This window comes from Pimephales promelas, chromosome 10 (assembly GCF_988280905.1).
Source record: "Pimephales promelas chromosome 10, fPimPro1.hap1.1, whole genome shotgun sequence".
In the NCBI taxonomy this organism is placed as follows: Eukaryota; Metazoa; Chordata; class Actinopteri; order Cypriniformes; family Leuciscidae; genus Pimephales; species Pimephales promelas.
The window spans coordinates 17,912,431-17,930,604 of record NC_142778.1 but is presented as its reverse complement, the minus strand read 5'-3'; the positions used below and the strand labels follow the sequence as shown (position 1 = coordinate 17,930,604).

General features: G+C 34.4%; 3 long non-coding RNA genes across 4 annotated transcripts; 1 reads left to right on the top strand and 2 right to left on the bottom strand.

Moving 5' to 3' along the window:
- Nucleotides 1–2,031: 2,031 nt before the first annotated feature.
- Nucleotides 2,032–4,855, bottom strand: LOC148977391 (uncharacterized). The gene is made up of 6 exons (XR_016169911.1): nt 4,448–4,855; nt 3,474–3,723; nt 3,236–3,297; nt 3,031–3,122; nt 2,827–2,945; nt 2,032–2,728 (listed from the first exon to the last, which is right to left on the bottom strand). It is a non-coding gene; the product is annotated as an uncharacterized LOC148977391 (long non-coding RNA).
- Nucleotides 4,856–5,068: 213 nt separating this feature from the next.
- On the top strand, nt 5,069–6,741 carry LOC148977390 (uncharacterized). 2 transcript variants are annotated; one of them, XR_016169909.1, is made up of 3 exons: nt 5,069–5,431; nt 5,512–5,580; nt 6,397–6,741. It is a non-coding gene; the product is annotated as an uncharacterized LOC148977390 (long non-coding RNA). The 2 variants fall into 2 exon arrangements; XR_016169910.1 differs by having other exon boundaries at nt 5,497–5,580.
- Nucleotides 6,742–13,397: 6,656 nt separating this feature from the next.
- On the bottom strand, nt 13,398–16,988 carry LOC120468029 (uncharacterized). The gene is made up of 3 exons (XR_016145441.1): nt 16,469–16,988; nt 15,878–15,980; nt 13,398–13,714 (listed from the first exon to the last, which is right to left on the bottom strand). It is a non-coding gene; the product is annotated as an uncharacterized LOC120468029 (long non-coding RNA).
- Nucleotides 16,989–18,174: the final 1,186 nt, after the last annotated feature.

Sequence of the window (18,174 nt, the reverse complement as noted above, 5' to 3'; positions counted from 1 at the left end):
GTCTATATCCCTCCTAAATCATTCATTTGTACATGCACAGCGTAATTATTTATATTTTACGTTGGTTGTCGTGATTGTTATCCTGAACGGGCCACCGGTCCACGGGTCTTTGCGTGATCACGGTAGGCTAATGGCTGAATCGGAATTTATAAGCAAGATCACGGGAATCAATAACCTACATCCCAGTTGTGCTAAAATAAATATCATGAGACGTCCATCATCAGATTAATGACATGGAAAAGTTAAGTTAGAGCCGCTAAAGCCAGTGCAACTACCAATGCGAACATTTAACAAGCCTTTCCCCTCCAAAAATATAGCCTAAAAAACATCAAAGTTGTCACCCTGCCTCTCCAAATGCAATACTGACATTAATCAAACGCAATAAAAGCTTAAAAAGTACTTTGGTGTGCGTTTTATTTTATATTTACCGTTTAATAATGCAATCGCTGCTGTCTGTCCATTGAAGAACATGACAGCCCGCGTCTGTTCCATGAACCACGTGACAGCCTTGCGGCGACATCAAAGCAAGTGCGTGTCGCAACTCTCTCAATACATGGCTCTCTCTGACCGAACGCGCCTATTTCAACTGTCACCTCGCCATTACTGAATCATTCCAAATTATCTGATCATTGTCAGCACTTCCACTGCATGAAAATAGGTGTATCCGGACCAGTATACTCCTGTATACACTGCTGAAATTCGGAAGAATCCAGGAGTATAGTGGCCGGATATGTCAAATTCCATGGGTTTGTATATATCCGCATACATCCGGAATGATACCAAATCGGATGTATGTTGTGGACGTATACTTCCGTGCTAGAGCCATTTGTTGCCATGGCAAGTAATCCCATTAAAGTTTTTAGCAGGAAAAAATCACACCTTTTTGCAGGAAACATTCACACCTTTTTGCCTTCCAACCAAACTGGATTGGTTGTTCTTTTAAAGCCACTCCCAACACCCAGACCACTATTGGAGGGCAGGACACATTGAAAACCCAGTAAACGGACTTTATTGGTTACTTTTAAACATAGCCCACCCTAGGCCTTGTAGCATACTGATTTGATTGGTTATATACCAGCTATGCAGATATTGCTCAAATATATACCAAACCTCCCTCCCCCAATTTTAATATATTCATTAAAATAAATTTGATATATATATATATATATATATATTTATATTTATATTTAAACACACAAAGAACAATGGGAAAGTCTGAAATTTTTATTAAGGTATATAACACATTCCAAATAGCATTATAAACAAGCATTACAGAGGAATTGGGAACAAAAACTAGAAAAAAAAGTATGAAGTAATAACATCTCAAAGGAAGAAAAAAAAATCATGGACATTCCAAAGAAAATTATAAACATACATTAAATAAATTGTTAACTTTTTATTTTCGTTAATTTTTTTTTACCCAATCATTTTAAAGGACAGATGTAAAGGAATAAAGTACACAGTGTATATAAAAAGTTACATATATATATATATAAAATATATGAAGAGTTCCATTTGAAATTTTCTCCTTTAATGATGATTTTTATCAAACTTGTATATTTAAGTTCAGTAATTTCTCTTAAATGGCAATGATAATTGCCTATTAATTGTTATTTAAGAGAAATTACTGAACTTAAATATACAAGTTTGATAAAAATCATCATTAAAGGAGAAAATTTCAAATGGCATTTAGAGGCTTTTGCATCTGAACTCTTCATATATATATATATATATATATATATATATATATATAAAATATACGTAGATATTCCAAGTAAACAATATAAATAAATAGAACATTACAGAGAGTGCATTATAAACATACATTAAAATGCAAACAAGTAAACAAAATGGAGATAAGCAACATGGACAACAAAAAAAAGGAACAAATATATGAAATAATACGAGAAAAATAAATAAGAAATTAAAGTGTATATAAAATATTCAAGGTGTACACTGCCGTTTATAAGTTTGGGATCGGTAAGAAGTCTCATATGCTCGCCAAGGCTGCTTTTTTTTTATATATAAAAAATACAAAAAAAGTAAGAGTAATATTGTTAAATATTATGACAATTTAAAATAAACGTTTCTATTGGAATACATTATTCTTGTGATCAAAGATGAATTTTTAGCATCATTACTCCAGTCTTCAGTGTCACATGATCCTTCAGACATCATTCTAATGTGATGATTTGATGCTCAATAAATATTCATTATTATTACCAAAGTTGAAAACAGTTGTAGACTTTTTAGGATTATTTGATCAATAGAAAGTTATATTTCATTTATTTGAAATATGATGTTTTGTAACATTATAAATGTCTTTACTATCACGTTTGATTCATTTAATGCATCCTTGCTGAATAAAAGTATTGAGTTAATTTGAGCTATCCCCCCCAAACCAAAAAAAAAAAATATCTTACCGACCCCCAAACTTTTGAACGGTTATATATATATATATATATATATATATATATATTTTTTTTTTTTACGAGTTAACATTTTTCAAACTGCCATGATACGCTGGTGGTGTGACGCATAGTGTGGGTCAGCCTCTAGTCTGTTTTATAGTACCTAGCAGAGAGCAGATTGGTGGAGACCTCACCATTCACACTGGCCTTCCATCAACAATAGCATCATCTTCATCAGACATCAGTTCTATTGTTGCGGTCTTCCAAAGTTCCTTTTCTGTGTTGGTTTGTACAACCCCGGACCTGGTCTCCAGCAACTGAAAAACATGACAGTAACTTAACCACTAAAACACAGAGAGGAGGATAGTTACATTCTGAAGAGAAAAAAAAGTGCTTAACCAGTTTCTTAACTTACCAGTCGCTTTCTTTGAAGGTTCTTTGCAATGCTCGTCATAGTTTTTCTTTTCTGGGCCTTTTCAGGCTGAGCCAAAGAATACTTCCTCCGCAAAGTCTCAAAATACATCTTCCAACCTGCTAAATATATCATAAATAAATGTAATGGCAATAAAAATAAGTAAAACAGAGGACAATAAAATGATTAAAACATCTTTAAGATTACCTTTTACACATTCAGGGTCAACGTCTGTAAAAGTTGACCTTAATTCTTCGAAGAGGTAAGTGGTCACAGCCAGGTTATGTGATGAATTTATTCTGGGGGGGAAAGTTGCAGGTATCATTACTGAAATTCACTTTTGGCATTCCAAATCCATAGAGTAGTAGATTAAACTAACATTTAGGCTATAGTATATAAGAAACAGTCTTACCTGGTTTGTGGAACATATTTGTGTGGGTTGTTCTCTGAATTATGGAGGCGCCTTACAGATTCCTGTAAAGTTTGAAATTAAAAAGCAATTAAATTGATTCACAATCTTCAAGAACCACAAAACTGAATTTTCAGTTGGAATAAGCTGACCATCACAGTAACCGCAAGAGACAAAACAATAATTGTAACCGAACACGTTATACACGTTATCCACGTTATAGAACAATAATTGGACTTACCGCAATGTTCACGTCATGTGCCTTTTTTATTCTTTTCGAAGCGTTGTAAGATTCTTCATGTAACGTTAGTCTGTGCTGCTCATACTTTCGCTAAAGAGCATCAAGACGCTGGAGAGTCTCTCTGAGAAGATCAGGTTGTGACCAAAGACAGATTGATCCTCCCATTGTGATTCTGCATCACAGCTGTGGGGCATGTGGATGTGATCATCCTCATAGTTATCCACTGCATTACTGACTCTCATTGATGCATCTATGGAAATATTATAACCATAAACATTTTTTTACATTAGTAGCTACTTAAAATAGATCATGGAGAATTCATTGATGATGGCACCCATAGTTACACAGAACAGTGTGTGAGAAAGATACATTAATTAAAAACGAAACAATACACAATCTCCTAACTCGCCATAAGTCAATATCAATATCTGAATGAGAGATGTAGCTAGCTGGCCTGCTAGCATCAGCAATCTCTGTATAGACCATTTCACAAGATGTAAACACTGGTCCAGAAGCACTTCCTGTTTCAGTTTTAACACTGTATAAACGTTGGGTTAAAGTACACAACCAACAGAACAACTGAATCAAAAAGTTAAACAAACATATTCAAGATATTTTCTTTACATTTGAAATTAAGAAGCCTTTTACAAACTGAAACAGGAAGTGCATCTGGATCAGTGTTGTTTACATCTCGTAATGTGCAATAGCAGTAATGTGAGCTATTGTAAGACTAATGTAAGTTACCATACTATCTTGTACTACCGTGAATATTCATTCATTCATTTATTCTTTCAGACTCTTAGGTCAATATCACAAAGTTAAATAAATAACATGTATGTGGGCAATGGTAATCATGCAAGATTCATTGTATTTTGTTTACGGCTTGTTACTGATCTTAAATGCATTCATAGAACGGACTTCACGAATCTAAAGTTAGGCAAACAAGCACATACCAGTTAGGCAAGTTAGCTTACCTGAATCTGACAATATTCAACACCCAGCGTGACTTCTTTATCGGAACATCGTAGCCGAGCCATTTCTGGGGTGTTCCTCAATCGGATTCCCGTCCTTAGGCCCTGTTTACACGAGAACGCTCGCGGGTGAAAAAGTAAAAATATTTTATCGGATGTGCCTTTCGTTTACACGGCGATGGCGTTTTTGAGGCTCAAAAACGCAAAAAAAGTGAAACCACCCTCCAGAGTGGAAATCTTAAAAACGCTCCACCTCCGCGTTCCCGTGTAACGGTAAAAACGCAAAAGTTTGCTTGACGGTGAAAGTTGTACGCAGGCGCGTGGACTTAGTGTTGTTGTAGTATGCACTCCTAGCCGCCTGAAGTGCATACTACATTGAATTTCACACACTTTTGCGTCTCCATTTGCACGCGGACTTCTTATCGAATTAATTTTGAGCCAATAAAAATGAACGTAACTTTTCAAGAAACGAATGAAAATATAAATTGAAACTAAATAAAATATCTTTGAAACTGAAAAAGAATGAACCGCAAGCAATTTTTTTGACTTTGTTTTTAACACACTACATGTTTTGCTAACTATTCCTCATATTTCGTTTACTGATCTACACTTACAAATGCGCTTCAAGAGTTTTCATTTACGCTTCTGAAGTTTTCGTTTACACTCCCTGAGTTTGCGTTCGCTGTTCTGACACAAATCTCTCGTGGGGGCGGGGCTAGTAGCAGTGTATTCTCATTGGCTACTGAGTTTTTGATTGACAGCTTCTTGACCTGGAAGTGAAGACGTCAGTGAGTGTTGTGTTTACACGTTTGGATGTGAGCGTCGAAGCGTAGCTTTTTATTTCATTTAGGTGATATTAAGTTTATTTCTATATTTATATACTGCTACACTATATTGTTGATATGATTTCTTATAGAAGGAATACAGACAAATGATATAATTTGTCATCGTCGATATCAGAATACTGGATAGCATAGGCTACTCGTGGTAAGTCTGATTGTTTTTATTTTTTTTTATTAATTAATACTAAACTAATACTAATTATAATACAGTTCTTGCTTTTTCAGGTGGAGAGGCATATTAGAGCTCAGTGAGAGCCCATAAAATTATACAGCAGTGTTTTCTTGATTTAATTGGTAAGTTTTTAGCCCAATCATTACATGTCTTGTTTATCTAACGTTACATACGGTTACAGTCTTCGATTAGATCATATTTGCTTCAATTAGATCATATTTCCCCTCTGCCACCCCAAACAACATTGTGCTAGAGTACTGTACAGTATCTGTACTGTAGCCTACAGTACAAAATGTACTGTATCAGACAATGACCAATGCCTTTGGACCAGAGCGCTGTCAATCACTGCCCGATTCAACTTTGGCATTGTAAAGCCAATTGCTGATTAATTTGTGATGCAGAGTTTTTAAAAGAAGAGAGAGAGTACTTGACCTTTTTCCACGTCTCCATTCATAATATGTAAACACTCATTTGTTTTGAAGTATAACCCTGGGCGCAATATTTATTCTGCAAAAGGCAACAAAATGCTTTTTCTGTATCCATATTTGAGTAATAATTATGTTAAAAAAAACAACATTTTGGAGAAAAATTTCGAATTTTTAATAGTCTTTAATAATTTATATATATATATATATATATATATATATATATATATATATATAATTATGACTGAAAAAATCCAGCAACTGGGAGTAGACGCTACACAGCCATGGATAAATGTTTATTGGGCTATAGAGCCATCTACTGGTTACACAATAGTATTACAGATGATAAATGGTGTGCGAGTCAGGTAAACATTTAGTACTGTAAAATCCCTTAAAACATTTATATAATTTGTTTGAAATAATTATTTTAAGTCTGCAAATGGTTACTGCATGTGGGAGTTCAAAGCAGTTTGTATTGTTAGATTATAATATATTTCCTTTCTCATTTTCCAGGGATTTGAGCAACTTTTCCATAAACAAAATTCTGATGCTGACACAGATGATGGAGTGATAATACCAGAGATCAGCTGTCTCCATCAGACAATAATGTTACTTCAGACATATCACCTTTGAATGACTGGGATCCTTATCTTCAGACACCTGTTGTATTTTATTTTAATATGATAAAATAGCAAATATTTTAATTTCTTTGGAGCTCTAGATTAAAACAAACACAGTACACAAGAGGTTGCAGTTTATTCTTATTAGTCTCTGCTGATCATGGATTTGCATATCAACAGCATATGAATGGGATAGTTCATCCAAAAATAAAATGATCACTTATTTTACTCACCCTCATGCTGTCCCAGATGCATTTTACTTTATTTCTATATAAATACGAATTAAGATTTTAAGGAAAGTAATCCATCTCTGCAAGTCCTAAAGATGCTTTAAAAACCACACACAGTGACCGTGATGTCCATGTGACCTCAGTGGATGAATCAATACCTTCTGAAGTGAAACAATAGGATAAGAAAATACTAATAATGTAAACTGTTTTAACTATTAAAAATAACTTCCGACCAACTGCCATACATGGGTACAATCCACTTGTGTTATGTGGACTCACAGAGATGTATTATTTCATTAAAAATCTTTGTGATTATACATTTTATTATCTATATTATGAGAATACTGTGCATTACAGTATGCAGTTAATGTTTTGTGGATTCTGGTCTTTCCTGTCATAACTGCATCCAAGACTTTCACTTGGATACTTGTGTATATGCTGTAGTGACAATAAAGAATGAATACATTTATTAGATTTTTTATTTAAATTCATTTAACTGATTTTATAAGTCATAATTGAACCTGTTGATGATTGTTCAAATACATTTACCATTTTAAATGTGAGAAAACCTTTGAGGTCTGTATCATCTGACAGCAACCCACGATTGTAATTTTCATATAGTTTAAATTCCTCTTATTTAAGTGATCATACATGATCATTTGATGGTGTAAATGCATATGGTAACAATGAGAAATTTGATGGCCATGGTTGCCAACCTTGATTACCTGGTTGAAGTGAAACTTTCTTGACTGCTGAATATATCACACACGTATACTAGTAGGCTATTCTCTTGTAATAGCACAACCTATTCAGAGCCTAACATGCAAACGAATCATCAAGAATAAACAAATATTCTCCTAAAACATTGGGCAAAATATTTTAAGTAACTTAGTCACATACAGTGGGCGTACTTTGATGTACAATTACAGCTGAATAGACTGATCTCTTGTGAACCTAAAAGCTTCTGTTGACAAAGTAATCGCAGCAGAAGGTAAATACAGATAAAATTAAAAAACAAACATAACTTAATATCACTAAAATTAAATAGAAAGCTGCGCTTACAGACGCTCACATCCACACGTGTAAACACAACTCTGACGTCTTCACTTCCAGGTCAAGAAGCTGTCAATCAAAAACTCAGTAGCCAATGAGAATACACTGCTACTAGCCCCGCCCCCACGAGAGATTTGTGTCAGAACAGCGAACGCAAACTCAGGGAGTGTAAACGAAAACTTCAGAAGCGTAAATGAAAACTCTGGAAGCGCATTTGTAAGTGTAGATCAGTAAACGAAATATGAGGAATAGTTAGCAAAACATGTAGTGTATTAAAAACAAAGTCAAAAAAATTGCTTGCGGTTCATTCTTTTTCAGTTTCAAAGATATTTTATTCAGTTTCAATTTATATTTTCATTCGTTTCTTGAAAAGTTACGTTCATTTTTATTGGCTCAATATTAATTCCATAACTTCTCACACAAAACGCTCGTCTAAGCGCAGAATAAAAAAAAAAGATGACGCAACGCCACTTTTGCGTTTTCTCATCAGAATCGGGCACTTTCAAGCCTATGCTTCCAAATGTGTGCCTTCCGCCATTGCCTCCGGTGCTCCTCGTCTTTAGGTGGTGGGTGTAGCTAAATCGTAAAGTGCACCACAACAACAATCTGACCGCCTCACATTATGTTCGTTACACCGTTGGTTCAATTGTTCTCTCCTCTTAATCCAACTGTTATGGCAGCACCTAACTGAACATTTAATACTTGACATATTTTACCGTTCGTTTCAACTAGCGCAGAATCTCATCCCTCTCATGAGCCGGAAGTTAAAGTCTTTCTCAGACGGGAGTAAGATGACAAAACGAACGCAACCCACCCAGCAAAAACTCGTTGAAAAGACGTTGAAAAGACGACATTGCTAGACGTCTAAACTACGTTAAAATTTGGTTGAAAAGTGAAAGGTGAAAAGCCGTCTTTTTCAGGTCGTTGAAAAGACGTCTTTTTCGGGTCGTTGAAAAGACGTCTTTTTCTGGTAGTTGTAGTCTATAAAAGGACGTCCCATTCACGTTTAAATTAGGTTGTAAAGTGAAAGTTGAAAAAGACGTCTTTTTTTAGGCATAATTTTCATGGATTCATGATTATATTTAATATTCCTAATTACTGTCAAAATAAGACAATTCACAAAAGTTTATCAAAACATTTATTGACACATAAAATACATCTTTCAAGTAAAAACTTCCCTGATCACACATCAAGCCCACATTTGATCAAATATAGCCTAAACACTGCAATATTGTGAAATATTACCACAATAAAAATAACTTCTCTATAAATTTATAAATAAATATACATATAAATATATAATAAAGTGTCATTTATTCCTGTGATGGCCAAGCTGAATTTTCAGCATCATTACTTCAGTCTTCAGTGCCACAAGATCATTCAGAAATCATTCTAATATGGTGATTTGATTCTCAAGAAACATTTATGATTATTATCAGTAGTACTGCTTCATGTTTTTTTTTGGAAAATGATTCAGCTTTCAGTATTCTTTGAAAATAACTTTCAAAAGAGCAGCATTTATTTGAAACAATTTTTCAAAAACAATTTAAAAGACTTTAACTGTGACTTGATCAAATGAATCCATCTTTTCTGTATAAACATCATTTTATCATTTATTGATAAACATCAAAACAATAAATCTTTAAAACATTGAAAATGTTTATAAAACAGACTAATTATAACCACATTAGAAAACATTAAAGGTATAGTTTACACAAAAATGTAATTGTCATTAATTACTTACTCTCATGTCGCTCCAAACCCATAAGACTTTTGAATATATTTTTAACAGATGCCTTGTGTGTGGAAAAAACAAAACAAAATTATGTATCGCCGATACAGGTTGCACCATGAGATGACTGACTCTCACGCCAACACAACACTGATGAATCGTGGTGCTCTGTGAACACGTGTTCAGCATTCACATCGCTTCATAATGTTGAGGTTAAACCATTGGAGAGAAAGTTATCATGAGCATTGTAATGTTTGAAACGGATGTCATAACAAATGTCAGTAGAACGGGATGATTTTAAAACAAGTGGTTCATTAATTAATCCGTACGATTTTAATAGAGTGTTTTCACTACACGTCATCAATCCGGAAGTCGGTCATTTTGGAGGCACTGAACGTAAACAATGCCACTGAACTGAACAGACTTGCATATTTGGCTGATTATTGCTGCTGAAAAATGGTCGTGTTTTGGTCTGTACTAATAGGTCACACCGGGAAAAAAACATTTCAAGTTCTATAGACTGCCTAAAGTTAAAGAGAAGAGTGCAAAAAATGGATGAAAGAAAGTGTTTGTGATGAAGGTGTTTGTAGTTGAGAGGCAAAGCATCAGCCACATGTGTAAATGAAGCGTTGACTATGGCTAAAATGTTAAAGTAAAGTAGTTAACTATGGCTACATTCACACGGTCAGTCCAAATCTGATGTATCTTTGTATCCGATTGGGATCTGATCTAAAATGATGTCTACACTATGTATCGCAACTGTTCAGATCCGAGTCGTGTGTTCATGCAGCTCTTTGGAAATATGGCAATGACATTGCGTTGATGGAGGGGTTTGCATTTGCAATAGAGATGTTGTCTTATTTAAATTTTACAACATGGAAATGTGTAGCCGCCGTGCTGGACTGGTGTTTTGAGCTGCAGAACTAGAGGAGGCTGGTGTGCACAGCTTTTTTCCGTGCTCGTATCTGCGCCGGTTTCAAATATAAAGCGCTTGTCCGGCACTTTGCAACAACACAGCCTTGTTTCGGCAGCGACTTTTAGCATGTTCCCTATTACAATGTCTGACTTTAAAATTTGCGTGGCGTGAGAAAGTCACATACCACGCGAAATCTGATCAGAGCGTTCGGACTGAAGCAGATTTCCAGATATGTGATTTAATAGGATTGTGGACATATGGATGTAGCTTGAAACGGATTTCATGTGCTTTTTTTGGACTGACAATCTGAACGTAGCCTATGTGGGATAAGAAATAGAAGGATGAATAGCAGTAAGGGCTAGAGAAACTAGCTCGTTCAGATCTTTACCAGATATTAACTTTAGTTCGTCAAAAATCCACGCTCTTTCCTGCTTACTAAGTCTAGCCTATATGATTTTGCAGCTTCCATGTGTTTTTTTCGTAGTTAAGACATCATAAATTAGTGTAACAATGTGTTCAGTAGTACATAAACAGTGCAATCAATGCTGTTGTTTACATCCGAGTATCTCGAATATAGCCGCGCATCCGGGTAACTGGCCAAATCGTGACGTGGGTGCAAACTATGGCAAGCCGTTTTAACATTTAATCATTTTAACCTACTAGTCTCTATTTTCATGCTACTAGTACTTATTTTTTAGATAATAGTATCTATTCCATTAAGTACAAGTACTTATTCATTAGCTACTAGTGCTTATTCTTTAGATACTAGTGCCTTTTCTTTAGATACTAGTGCTTATTCTTTAGGTACTAGTACCTTTTTAAAGATACTAGTCCTTATTTATTAGATACTAGTACTTATTCATTAGATACTAGTACTTATTTATTAGATACTAGTACTTATTTATTAGTTACTAGTGCTTATTCATTAGATACTAGTACTTATTCATTAGATACTAGTACTTATTCATTAGATACTAGTACTTATTCAATAGATACTAGTACTTATTCAATAGATACTAGTACTTATTCATTAGATACTAGTACTTATTCAATAGATACTAGTACTTATTCAATAGATACTAGTACTTATTCATTAGATACTAGTACTTATTCAATAGATACTAGTACTTATTCAATAGATACTAGTACTTATTCATTAGATACTAATACCTATTAAATAGATACTAGTACTTATTCATTAGATACTAGTACTTATTTCGATAGTGACTAGTAGCTTTTCTTTTGTGACTAGTAACAAATTAAATTTTTTGCCATTGACTTCTATGGGGATCTGTCATTCAGATATCAACTATTCAGTTCTGACTAGTATGCATTCCAATTGTGACTAGTACATATATATTAGATGCTAGTAGTTATTCATTAGGTACTAGTACTTATATTTTAGATACTAGTACTTATTAAATAGATACTAGTACTTATTCAATAGATACTAGTACTTATTCAATAGATACTAGTACTTATTCATTAGACACTAGTACTTATTCATTAGACACTAGTACTTATTCAATAGATACTAGTACTTATTCATTAGATACTAGTACATATTCATTAGATACTAGTACTCATTCATTAGATACTAGTACTTATTCAATAGATACTAGTACTTATTCATTAGGTACTAGTACTTATTCAATAGATACTAGTACTTATTCAATAGATACTAGTACTTATTCATTAGATACTAGTACTTATTCAATAGATACTAGTACTTATTCAATAGATACTAGTACTTATTAATTAGATACTAGTACTTATTCAATGGATACTAGTACTTATTCATTAGGTACTAGTACTTATTCATTAGATACTAGTACTTATTCAATAGATACTAGTACCTATTTATTAGATACTAGTATTTATTCCAAATGTTACTAGTAAGAATTTTTATTTTACTAGTAAGATTTTTAATTGAACTATACAGTGGTCGTTCTGACTAGTCATAACATAAGACTAGTAAAAAAGCAGTTGTGACTAGTATAATAAAAATTCTTACTAGTAACATTTGGAATAAATACTAGTATCTAATAAATAGGTACTAGTATCTATTGAATAAGTACTAGTATCTAATGAATAAGTACTAGTATCTAATAAATAGGTACTAGTATCTAATGAATAAGTACTAGTATCTAATGAATAAGTACTAGTATCTAATGAATAAGTACTAGTATCTATTGAATAAGTACTAGTAGCTAATGAATATGTACTAGTATCTAATGAATAAGTACTAGTATCTATTGAATAAGTACTAGTAGCTAACGAATAAGTACTAGTATCTATTTAATAGGTACTAGTATCTACAAAATAAGTACTAGTACCTAATGAATAACTACTAGTATCTAATGTATATGTACTAGTCACAATTGGAATACATACTAGTCAGAACTGAATAGTTGATATCTGAATGACAGATCCCCATAGAAGTCAATGGCAAAAAATTAAATTTGTTACTAGTCACAAAATAATAGTTACTAGTCACTTTCGAAATAAGTACTAGTATCTAATAAATAAGTACTAGTATCTATTTAATAGGTACTAGTATCTAATGAATAAGTACTAGTATCAAAAAATAAGTACTAGTATCTATTGAATAAGTATTAGTACCTAATGAATAAGCACTAGTAACTAATACATAAGTACTAGTATCTTATAAATAAGTACTAGTATCTAATGAATAAGTACTAGTATCTAATAAATAAGGACTAGTATCTAATGAATAAGTGATAGTATCTTTAAAAAGGTACTAGTACCTAAAGAATAAGCACTAGTATCTAAAGAAAATGCACTAGTATCTAAAGAATAAGCACTAGTAGCTAATGAATAAGTACTTGTACTTAATGGAATAGATACTAGTATCTAAAAAATAAGTACTAGTAGCATGAAAATAGAGACTAGTAGGTTAAAATGATTAAACGTTAAAACGGCTTGCCATATGCAAACCCTCTATTGATTATTTTTATAATGTCTTACGTTTCTGAAGCTTGAAAGTGGTAGTTGCATAAACTGTGAAATTGAGGGACAGAAACCTCTCAGATTTCATTAAAAATATCTTTCAAAGATGAACGAAAGTCTTACAGGTTTGCAACGACATGAAGGTGAGTGACGAACATTTTTGGTTAAATTCTACACATTAAATCAGTTCCCTCAGAGGCACCAACAGATATCTTCCTGATCTCCGATCTTCTGGTTCTTCTGCTCCTTCCACCATCCCAACCCCGGATTATTAAGCCACGACTTAAGTTTTTACTTGAAATGCTTTAGCCTGGTGAGAAAGAAAACAATAACCAAAATGTACATTTAAAAAAACAAAAAAAAACAATGGCTGTCCGAAACGTAAAGTATACACTTGAGTTTTTCCTATCCACAAGTTTCCTACGCCCCATGAGGCCTTGCGTCAAAAGTGGGCGCGACTTCCGGTTGGAAGTAAACAAAGCACGATTTGACATGCTTGACACTCGTTCATTCAACAGTTGACAGTCATTCAAGTTATAGCGATCCAAACTAGCTAACGATGTGGGAACACAACCTCAACGAAATTAAAAAAGGTGAAATAACAGTACCTTTACCCTCCGCAGTAGTTGATTGGGAGTATTATAATAACATTATTAATAATCAATACTCATCAAGGCATGGTGACAGACAGTTGTGCGAGCTGACAAACAATTAAAATAAAAAATACACACTTAGTCATTGTGCTTTGGAGTTTATTCAAAATTATAAATGAATGTGCAACTTGAATACATTAACTGGCACATTTGGTATTCTGTCAACACAGGCTTTGATCCTGAGTTTAGGTGCAACATCAGTAGAGAACAGCCAAACACATGCTGATAAAAGTTTATAGAATATTAAGAATTTAAACAAATGTACACAGGAAGATTCGTCGTCTTTTGGGAGGTGATGGAAACTACAGTCGTTGGCAGGAACACTCTGATTTCGTTTTCAGCTTATGTTCAAAACAATCACGTTTAAGCCACTGAACTAGTTTAGACCGGTTATACATACAACCGCGAACAGCACATGTTGTCCATGAGCTCCGTAACGACATCTCTCATAAAGATTTGCGTCTTTAAATAGTAAAATAATTCTCCGAAAAACAGCTAGCCTCTTCGCTAACTAACACACAAAATACCATTGGAATGCTACTTCCGCCGCCTCACCGGAAGTTTCACCCACTTTATTTTTTACAGGAGCGCCCCTCGGAAACTTGTGGATACATATACGTGCAAGATTTCAGTCACAGATAAATTGTAAATGTTTGCTTGATCAGACATTACATGTTTATGCTGAAATATAATATTGGTTTTTGTTTTAAAATCATCTAGTTCTAGTAATCAGGGTAGTTCACTTTGAAATTAATTTTTGGTATGTTTTAGCCTACCTCAAGTGCATCCAAGATGTAGGTGTCTTTGTTTCCGCAGTAGTTTCAATTTTTATATTTTTAGGTCATTTTTAGTTGCAGGTCTATGGTCACCACCTAATAGAGCATGCACAGAGAAGTCCAAATTAAACATGATTTAATGACTCGTATATGTACACATTGATGGCCTAAGACACGAAACGAGCAGATTGTGAGAAAACGAACAGTATTTATATCATTTTTACCTCTTGTAACCACAGCCACGTCCAAGTGATGTGAAGGCGCAGGCTCTTCGGTCTGCGCAAGCGCCGGAAAGCGCCGAAAGTGATCTCTAATTGTTTACACAGAGATTTCGGAAGTGTTACCTTTCACTGTGAAGATCTATTTAGATATAGAGGAAATCGCAATGGAAGACGATTTCGATATATCAACAGACAACGTTGAATAAGTACCATTTCAATTAGCCGTCTTACCTACAATCTCTGTTCTGTGTAAACAATGAGTGACGTACACGTGCGAGAGAGATCACTTCCGGCACTTTCCCGACACTTTCGCAGACCGAAGAGCCCACGCCCTCAGATCACTTGGACGTGGCTGTGGTTACAGATAAAAACGATATAAATACTGTTCATTTTCTCACACAAACCGCTCGTTTCGTGTCTTTAAGCCATCAATGTGTACTTAATTTACGAGTCATTAAATCATGTTTAATTTGGACTTCTCTGTGCATGCTCTTTGAGGTGGACCCCATATACCTGCATTATATGCCTGACCGACAAGAACGGTTTGACCTAAAAAAATCGAAATTGAAAATACTGTGGAAACAAAGACACCTAGGCTACATCTTGGATGCCCTCGAGATAAGCTAAAACATACCAAAAATGTATTTAAAAAATGAACAATCCCTTTAACCACTGACTACTGAGCTAGGGACCTGAGTGATAAGCACCCAGAGTTTAACACCTTGATTAGCTTGTTCAGGTGTGCTGGACTAGGTTAGAGGAAAACTTTGTTCTGAACATGACACATCAGAGATGCAGGATGACTGCTAGATTGATGACTTACAACAGTGGCATCCAGACCAGACCAGGGCCAGTGTTCTGCAGAGTTTCTGGTGATGTTTAGTCAGCTGCTCAGGTCTGATTAATTGGGGTTGGAGCTAACAATACTGAAAAGAGAAAGAAGACAACTGATATTATTAAGTTACATTATAAATAATTGGGGTTGGAGCTAACAATACTGAAAAGAGAAAGACACCAATATTATTACGTTATAAATAATTTGTTCTGTGTGTTCATTACCTGTACAAAGAATACGTCATCAATAAACTGTATTAATAACACTGTTTTGACGATTAGCTAGCTTAATTCCATTCATCCATTGACCAATTGCCAACAAAACCTTTACAAAACTATCAAAATAAATATCTAATCTACACATACAGTAAGATACGATTAAAAGCCCAAACTTACTGCTCAAGTCTAACGTTATAGTTAACCTAACTTACCTATAGTTAGCCTAACAGTTGAGATGCTAACGGACTTTTTCTAAGACACTAACCAAGCAAATATTCAACGGAAGTGAGTCTTTTACATAAAAGAAATTGTCGGAAACATTTTTATGTACTATTTGTGTAATTTTAGGGACTAAACTTACCTGAAAGTAGTGAAAACAACAGCGAGAGATGGAGCTGTGCTGATCGTTGTCAGTTGAGCTACCGCCCGGTTTCCATGGTAACGTTGTCTGCTCCAGTTCAAATGCGGCTCGAATGTTCAGCGCGTGCGCCCATTGATTAAAACACGCAGAGTTACGCAGCATTGAGATGGAGTGAATTATTTGACAATCAGCTGAAACTTGATGCATTATTAAGTGGATAGTAGGCCTGTGGCCATCGTCAAACTATAAAACAATGTTTTAAGTCATGTAGGCTAATAGTCTAATAATATAATATAGCTTTAAAAAATGGTAAACGTGCTGTAGATTGTTTTTTTGTTTGTTTTTTTTGCAAAAACATTGATTAAAACCTACATAAGGCATGCACATATTTCCTCATATAGCCTACACAGATTACAGATGAAACATGAGGAACAATTATAAACTATTCTATGTATTTTTTAAATACATTCAAGTCCGCAGGCCAAGCGTTCTGGTTTGGAGGAAAATGCTTAATGTGTAGGCTAATTAAACGCGTTGCATTCATGTTCTGGGCTCATCTGATTTTTTGTACACAGCCTTTATTATGATTTTAGGCCTATCATAACGATTAATAAATGCACGCACAATTATCCGTGAACTTGATAAATGTTGCAGATATGTTTTACTATGCACAAAAAATGCCTTTCAACTTACCACAACTCAGCATGTCTCAAAGACATGAGACATATCTATAGAGAGCTGGAAATATCTTTAAACAAAACAATTCAAAACGAAAAGAAATAGGTACTCTCTGATTATGTAATCATTTTGTGCATTTCTCTCTCAAGGCGCGTTCGCTGCGGAGATGGAGATCTTCAACTTCATCTTTTGCAGCGGACACAGAAAACAGTTTATTAATAAAAATAAAATGCAATAAAAATCAATGCACGCGTGTCACCGGATTTACAAATGCACATCTTGCTTGTTGCACGCACACATATTATGTCGAAATAACAAGATATTGTGTGGAAATTACATTATTATTAATAGGCTACATAAGAATATTTGATTGAATGTTGAATGTTGTGCTTATTTTAATTTAAATTAAAACCTGAATTGTGATAATTACAATAATTGAATATGATATATTGAGTGGCTAAGTTTTGCTCATTTATTAAAAGTAGCCTTTTTATATAATTGTGAAGCTCCCCTGTCAATGATAGCACCCCTTCAGCACCTAGTGGTCGCAAAACCACCGGGCTTTCCCGTGTTATTGTCAGCAGCTGGTTATCCTTCCATGTTGAAAGGTCCAGCTGCATCATATTTATTCACAAAATAGATTCACTTGCAACGCGTCATACCGAGGTTTGTGGTTTGAGTAAATAAGTCCTTCCGCAAACAAACAAGCTGCAAGAAAAGGGGGCGTTTTGAGGTTTGAAATTCACCACTCACAACCATTAACACAACAAATGTGGTGACGTAATGGAGGTGCAACCAATAACGTTAGTGTATTGCTTCAAGCGCGAGAAAAATACTTTAAAATTACAGCATTCTTTCCCGAAGCAAAGAGAACAGTTCAAGGTTTGGAAACAGTTTTCTTCTATTCACCTTATTTTGCACAACAACAAGGGTGACGCCATTAATGGTTAATGATGCAGCTGGACCTTTCAACATGGAAGGATAACCAGCTGCTGACAATAACACGGGAAAGCCCGGTGGTTTTGCGA